The following is a 7525-nucleotide window of genomic DNA, read 5'->3' as shown; positions in this document are numbered from 1 at the left end:
ACTAGCGACTCGTCCGTACTAAATATACTACGGAATGTCTTTATTTATAGTGTGAAGCTAGCTTATATCATGGTTATTAACATAATAACAACAAAATTCAAATATGCGTCGTTAGATTACGCGTTGTTACAGAATGCGTTGAAGAAATAAAGGTTCACTGCTCGTTCTCCGTAGGTGATAGCGTGATAATATGTAGCCTATATGTTGACCCGACTTCTTAATAATATTCGTGCCAAATTCGAAGTAAATCCATGAGGTACTTTTTGAGTTTATCCCGGACATACATACAGACAAACAGACAAAAATTCTAAAAACCATATTTTTGGCTTCGGTGTCGATTGTAGATCACACCCAAAGTATTCTTTAAAAAAAATATTCGATGTACAGTTTTGACTTTCCTACCATTTTATTATATGTATAGATTAGTTTACTATATAGAGTGTAGTTTTTTTTTTAAATTCATGGACTCTTAAGTGCCCATGCCTTTTTTATTTAAATTTTCAGTGTCAAAACGTTGAGGCGTATTATTTTCAACACTGCTAGAGTGTAATTCAGTTTATTATATAGATATTCGACAAATTTTTATTTTATTAGATTAGTATGCCCTTATGAATTATAATATAAATATATTTATGAATAGGTATAACATATTATAAATTGTATTTTCTTTTAAACATCCCACTCACTGCTGTGAACCCATCCTTTAATTGGATAACCACGCAAGTCCGTACTAAAGTCTCAAGTTTCCTCAATTTGTTAGAAAAATATTGCCAGCACGAAAAATTCACAGCGCCAGTCTGAATTCGGAACTGAATTATTAGTTTTTAATCTATTTCCTGAGTAAAGAATATCATTTGTATAGAACGGTATTCTGTAATGTAAAAATAATATAACTCAAATTTGACAGTACAAAAATTAAATTCACACGTTATAAATTTTATTAAACACTAAATTTAATTTAAACTTAACAAATCTATAAATAAAACCTGTTCATATAATATAGAAATAGACAACAACGCATAACGGAAAATTTGTACAACACAGAAACCTGGCTTCATAACAGTAAAGCGATTGAAATAAAATATGAAAATAAATAATATAAATGATGATGGCTCAGACGGTTTCATTTTGATATAATAGTTTGTCACTTACTAGCATAGGAAACTGGTTTGTGTGAAATATGTAATCCTTTAGGTTCGTTCTTATAAAATACACATCATGAGCGTAGCAACAATTTTGTAAAGGATAGGGCAAAAACAAATAAATATCGTATAACATACACACACTGTCTGTCGTCTGTTCCTATGATAAGCAACTTAATGCTTGTATTACAGGTAACAACGATCGTTATAACATTTTTTTTTAAATATACATAGAAATGATACATATATAAATACAAATATTACACCCAGACTCAGATGGTAATCGAACCCGCAATCCGTGGTACAGAAAGTAGGGCCACTACAAACTGCGCTAACGGGCTAGTCAAAACAAACAAATATAAAAACTTAACAAGTGACAGAAAATTAAAAAAGCTTTTACTTCAACCTGTAATATCTACGTTACTTCAATCATATTTTGCGGTTTCCGCTATATCTACCAAAAATTTCCATACTAAAATCTAGCGTCTGTTAGTTTCAAGTCAGGGTGGGGCGATTGCCCCGCGTTGACCCATTGTGGGTACGACCATGATCCGTACCTTTAATTATTTTTGTGTGATATGCGTATGTATTTATACATATTTAGTTTCACTATTTTTGGTTTGAATATTATAATTTTATTTCAAGTAATTAAAAAAATGAAATAATTAATATATATAGATAGAAAACATTTATGTATCACGTTTTCAGAAGTAACTTGATATCATAATGGAAAGTTTTAAACGTCGACGTGAACAAAACTTCACAAATATAAAATTACAATGTAGCGTACACAGAGAGAAATAAAAAACAGAAAAATAGCAGTTAAAACTGAAAGAGTAGTCTAAATAAAGATATTTTTTCAACAAGGCTAACCTAACTCCTGGCTGGTACCTGGTGATATTCTGACAAAGCACTCCTATTCCGAAGGACTAAGGGCTACATTACGATGGCGATGTATATGCAAGCCCACCGTACTTAGCAAAACGAAGTCCATTGTAACCGTTCTCAGTCATAACAGTGGCGTCAGTTTATTCCGTACATTGACAATGTATCAAGGATGGTCTTTGTTTTAGAATAAAATATTTGTTAAAGTTTTAGGAAATAAGTAAAAAAATGTAATTAGTTACATTACCGCTGTGTTAGGCACAGTAGCATTGTATTGCAAAGAAATGGTTAATTTGTTTTACGAATAAAGGTCAATACGAAACGATGATTGTTCTTCTTTTTTACAAATGGTATCGATATAATGAAATATGTTAAAAAACTATCGTACGAAATCACTAATTCCCCGCGCTAAACCTTGCTAAATCGGTATTGATAGTAACAGTATCGCACATACACAGTTTTTACACATACACAGTGCTTTAGCCTTAATTGTTCACAATTGTTTCATTAATAGGAAAAAAAATAATTCACAAATATATTATTGACGACACGTTGGCGCAACGTTCACAGCACTGGTGTGAACGTTGTGGCTGTTGCGCTGGCGGTTGTGGGCGCGCACCTGACAAACATTTGTATTTGCCATACAGATGTTTGCCGTGATCTGGGTGTTTGTGCAGTCCTTGTCTCCCCACTACGCCTCGGAGAGCACGTTAAGCCGGTCCCGGTTATCATATACACCCGATAGCGATCGTTACTCATAGTAGGGAATATATCCGCCAAACCGCATTGGAGCAGCGTAGTGGATTAAGCTCAGATCCTTCTCCAACATCGGGAAAAAGGTCACCAGCCGTGGGATATTACAGGCTGAAGCGACATAATTACTTAAGTATACGTATAATTAAAACAATTAGAATTGTAATAACAATAGTATTTTAATGTGAACTAAAAAAAAAAAAACAAATAAAAACTATATCAAACAAGCACAGCCCTGTATCATTGTACAGTACCATGATTACAATGACTCGAAATGAAAATAGCTGTTTATTCACAGCCCTGAGATTGAACTGTACTCAAAGAGTCAAAGAGTTATTGCTCAAACGAAACGCGCTCGAAACTTAGAATAATCAGCTGTTTTCTCATTTCCAGAGGCTTTTTCATTTTTCAAATGTTTCCTACGAGGAATAACAAAAGGTACTACATATTCCGTAACAATGTGTGATACACATATAAACAGTATTGTTTCTCAAAGGGAACTGAAATTTACTTTTATTCAAGCAGGCTTTAAAAGCGCTTTGAATCGTCTTTGTAGTGTAATGTATTATGTTAAATGAAGCTACCGCCGATTTGGAATGTAAATTGTGCTGAGAGGAATCGGCAAGAATCTTATAGTTTCTGTTTCAAAACCTATCCATATAGGTATTACTTAATAATTTCATTATTGTATCATACGTCGCGCATGATAATGTTTTTAAACAAATTTGTTTTTCGTTTGTATAAATTCTACGTCTTCAGTGCGACAAAGCCAGCCTTTCGATCACCAACCCGCCATACCAGTGTGGTGACTATGGTCAAAACACATGAGTTCACGCCATTTTTGTTGCGAACTTGTTTTATTTTGATTTATTTGGAAAACAGACAGTGTACAGAGACTTAGTTTAAAGCTAATTACATAAAAAAGAAAACAAAAATACACCATTTATGGAGGCCTATGTCCAGTAGTGGACTGCGATAGGCTGAAATGATGATAAATTCTACAGAGACTCTAAAATTAAGTTTAAACGTCTCGGTTATTGGTTCTAAGTTAAAATTTCTGAGTTCAAGTTGTAGGCATCTCTTTATCAGAAGATCGTCCGACGTAAGTTTTCTTTTTACCAACACTAATATTTATTGTTAATGATGAATATTTTCTCTTATTCCAAATTCAACACTTTCTCATATATAAGTATATACACAAGTGTGAAGTTGTGATTATCCCTAGCAGTAATTACAATTAGAACACACTACAAAGAATAATAATTAAAGACAGAAAAATAGGTAGGCGTACAAAACGAAAGAAAATATTCAAATAACACTAACAATTCCATTAAGTATAATTAACTGCATATAAATGCATTTAAAACGTTCCCAGTATTGAAAACTCACATTGTCCTAATATTCCCGGCGTGCAGTCCGGACGACGCGTCAGAAATACTCTTAAGCACCTCATCAAGTATTCACGAGATGTCTCCTTATAAAACAGCTCCGCCCGGAGACAGGTGACCCCGAGGTCATTGTTAGAAAAATTTACGATCTCAATGAATAGTTGACCAGAGGGAGATGAAATAAATGAGGTATATGTTATGACATCTTTTTGTTTACAAGAAAAATCTGTGGTCATATAAGTCACATGCAAAAGTTATTCAGTGAATCCGAATTTTTTTTTTGTTTGTTAGTCCATTTAAATGTAGCTTTGTGGACCTGTTTAAGCTTCTATTGATTTATCCAGTACTTACTTATCAGTAATCGGTGAGGCAGGCCGTAAGTAATTCGTAAGATGATTAATTTAAACACCCAATTTTTCATTAAAACTTTAAATAAATCATTTTTTCCTCTCGCTGTGTTTTTTACAAAAAATTTCATCAAGTCACGCTCCCGTAATCAAGTAAGTCCATCATTCGTCTTACAGAAGGAATAATTAATTGTACAAAGACATTCATTTCGTGATTTTTTTAAATTTCTTTATGAAGTTCTATCGCTTATTAATCTTTATTTATTTAATATATTCAAGAATTTCTGACTTTGAATACTCTAATCTCGTGATTTAATGAATGAATAAGATAATTCTTTTTATTTTGTGTGTGTCTTACCACCGTGCCTCGAAGAGCATTTAAATTTATCGCCCTCAGTTATAATAGATACCTAATGTCGATCTTTATTCAGGTAAGCACATTATCTACCTACCCTACCGTAAGTTCATAGAGGAGCCCTTCATTACATTTCAGTAAAACCACCAAAGACTGACACGATTCGGAAGTTAAACAGTACCCAAAATGGCATTTAATAAGGGTATTGCAGATTTTTAGGTTTCAAATTTATTATCTCCTATTAAATCTCAATCATCAAGATTAACAAGTCGTTAAAAAAAATCATTCGCTCAAATATTTCACTCAAACGATCTCATTTCTACACGTGTGTATATATTTCAATCCGCGTTACATTCGTTTGTTTAATAATGAGACAATATATTACGCCTTGGAAGATTAAGGATTTCTGCTATTCTTGTATTTTATTAACCGACTTCAAAAAAAGAAGGAGGTTACTCAATTCGACCGTATATTTTTTTTTTTTTTTTTATGTATGTTCGGAGATAACTTCTTCGTTTATGAACCGATTTTGATAATTCTTTTTTTGTTGGAAAGGAGATATTCATAGTTTGGTACCATGATAAGGAAACCAGGATCTGATGATGGGATCCCAGAGAAATCGAGGGAAACTTTCAAAAATCGTAAGGGTGACTAGTAAATTTAACCATGTTTTCATTAAGCACTATAAAGCACTACTATTTAATAAAGGTCTGGAGTCGATCTGATGATGAAGAAGAAAGATAGTCGAGGGAACTCTTTAACAATTTATAGCAATTACCTGCTTTTTGAACTTAATTCGTTTTTATTGATGAGAACTTTGCACCTGTATGAGTTATAAGTGCCATTACAGTCTGATGATGGAGACAAAAGTTAGGCGAGGGAACTCTTTAACGATTTATAGCAATTACCTGCTGTTTGAACTTAATTCGTTTCTATTGATGAGAACTTTGCATATATATTAGTTATAAGTGCCATTTCAGTCTGATGATGGAGACGAAAGATAGTCGAGGGTACTCTTCAACGAATTATAGCAATTACCTGCTGTTTGAACTTAATTCGTTTCTATTGATGAGAACTTTGCACCTATATGAGTTACAAGTACCATTAAAGTCTGATGATGGAGACGAAAGATAGTCGAGGGAACTTTTCAACGATTTATAGCAATTACCTGCTGTGTGATCATCTATGTCGCAGGACCAGGTTTGATGATGGAGCCGATAAACACTCGAGGGAATTTCTCAACAATTTACAGCAGTTACCTTTTGCTGTTTGACGACCGCTTTGATATAATGGTGCATGTGCCGTGTCGGCGGCGCCTAAACACCGACGGTCGCGGGTTCTATTCCCGCTCGGAGTGGATATTTATATTTATACAAATATTTATTTTCGGTCTAGTTGTTAATCCTTGTGGTTCTCCCAACCTAGCCTCAGAGAACACGCTAGGCTGTCAGTCCCGGTTGTTATTACGTACACCTGATAGCGAACTTTACTCATAGTATGTCGACGCGTCAGCGCAGCGGTCACAGCACCGGCTGTTGCGCTGGCGTTAGTGGGTTCAATCCCCGCGCACGACAGACATTTGTATTGGCCATATAATGTTTGTCATGATCTGGGTGTTTGTGCTTGTGTATTGTGTATTTTTCCGAACCCCCGACGTAAAAGAAAAAGCATCCTTGTTAGGTCTACCCATCACTAAAAATTGTAAAATAAAATAATTTTTAACAAAAAAAAAAACCGACTTCAAAAAGGAAACTAAAAAGTGAAAAATAAATTTACTTAGTACAAAGTAATTCGTATTTTGATTTAGTTAATCAGAAATGATTAAATAAATATTTTATAATTTTGAAGTTGGTACCAAGTAAATACTACAACAACCTGGCTACAATAACAAATACAAACAACACACACACACAACAAACAAGTGCAAAAAATATTATTAGATATGTCAAAACAATAACAGAATAATAACAGTATTCAACCTAATAGTCAATGAAACAAATTATGAAAGAAAACTGAATATAACTTACGAGTAGATACTAGAGTAGATTGTTTTACTTGGCACCGACTTCAAAATTATAAAATATTTATTTGATCATTTCTGATTAACTAAATCAAAATACGAATTACTTTGTACTAAGTAAATTTATTTTTCACTTTTTAGTTTCCTTTTTGAAGTCGGTTTTTTTTTTGTTAAAAATTATTTTATGTTAATAATATATGAGAAAGATTACAACAATAGATTATCAAGGATTTCTGTACCTTATGTGAATTTAGGTAATTACTTTCTAGCGATAATCGCCCACTTATCATAGTTAGACACATAATAATGTTTTTGTAATTAATTAGGACTTGTAATTATTTAATTTACTGTCTGCCAATTGTGGCTTAGTAAATTGATAATTTTTGCAATATTGAATTCAAATTTTATACTAAAGTTTCTATTTTCAAAAATTATTGTTCTTTTTAGTCTTAAGTTTGTACATCTATACAGAAAAAAAGCTTTTCGACAACGGAACCCCTTTCATAAAAGTAAATGTACGAAAGCTTTAAATATTCAAAAGCTGGTTGTATTTGTGTTCCTAAAATATAAATCATATTATGTGACAGTAACATTTCCATTTGATGTTAGATAAGAAATTGTTATTTTATTTTGCG

This window comes from Melitaea cinxia, chromosome 26 (genome assembly GCF_905220565.1).
Source record: "Melitaea cinxia chromosome 26, ilMelCinx1.1, whole genome shotgun sequence".
In the NCBI taxonomy this organism is placed as follows: Eukaryota; Metazoa; Arthropoda; class Insecta; order Lepidoptera; family Nymphalidae; genus Melitaea; species Melitaea cinxia.
This window is presented reverse-complemented; position numbering follows the sequence as displayed.